Genomic DNA, 1,224 nt, shown 5'->3' with positions numbered 1-1,224 from the left:
GGGTATTCATAGATGGGGGCTCGCTGTTGATATCACGCCACCGTGATTCGCACGATAGCGAATGGATCTCGATTCCGCAACAAAGGGTGGAAGGCGCCATAAGCAGCCAAGAACGCACTGTGTTCGAAACCCTGCTACCATTCAGTGTTGTGGAATCGATGTCCATTTTTGTGTGATCTTAAGGGGCACTGATTAGGAACTTGGGGACAAGAGAGAAAGGTTTGTTTCTTTTATTGTCTGTCCGTGCTTTGTGTGTTAGTCGCATTATTGTGTATGCGACTAGACGCACAATAGCGTATACGTGTTTCCGGTATTGCTGCCACGTGTTCAAACAAATTGTTTAAGATTGCATTGTTGTATTGATAGCATGATTACATTGTTTTGAGTCTCTTTATCATACTGCCACATCCGAGAAAAAGTTTAATTTCTTTTCTGAGCAGAAAAGGTGCTAGGGGTACTGTGTGTTTCCTAGGGTACACTTAGCAGGTGTATCGCAGAAAGGGGTACTGTGTGTTCCCTACTACTAGGGGTACTGTGTGTTCCCTACTACTAGGGGTACTGGGTGTTCCCTACTACTAGGGGTACTGTGTGTTCCCTACTACTAGGGGTACTGTGTGTTCCCTAGAGGTAAAATCAGCTCTCAGTGTGATCCCAAAATGCATTAATCAGTTACGTTCTTTGGGCATTGCGATTTAACCACACGGTTGGGGCAGACCGTGATTGTGAACTGAGTTGTGGTGGAGGAAATCACTGCTAGCAATGGAAAATACTCAAAAAAGGATTTGGTTTGGGGTACTGTGTGTTCCCATTGGTTAGGGGTACTGTGTGTTCCCTATCCGGAAGGCAGGATATTGTATAGGCGGCTTTCTGCTGCTTGTTGCGTAGGTGTAACGATTAGCGATTAGCGATTAGCGAGTTGGTTGTACACAGCGGGTGAAGGTGAGTGGACGCAACCTGTTAATTCTTCCACCAGTCTAAATCTCTATTGAAAAGTTTCGAATTTTGGCCCAAGATGGGTGCTAAACAAACAGTGTAAATGTTAGATGATGCGCTGCTTTTGGAAGGACCGACAGGTTCGGCACGGCATATAATGCATACAAAGTACGGAGCGTATGCAACTACGCATTGTGATGTATGGATTAAGATGACGAGGAAGTGTGTGAAACCTTTTCCGAAGATAGCATCTGTGTGGTGAAATCTCTGAAGAAAAGAGTAAAATATAAC

This window comes from Taudactylus pleione, unplaced genomic scaffold (assembly GCF_031769625.1).
Source record: "Taudactylus pleione unplaced genomic scaffold, aTauple2 ptg000376l, whole genome shotgun sequence".
NCBI classification, from domain to species: domain Eukaryota; kingdom Metazoa; phylum Chordata; class Amphibia; order Anura; family Myobatrachidae; genus Taudactylus; species Taudactylus pleione.
The sequence above is the reverse complement of the archived record's forward strand: the minus strand, read 5'-3'. Positions refer to the sequence as shown.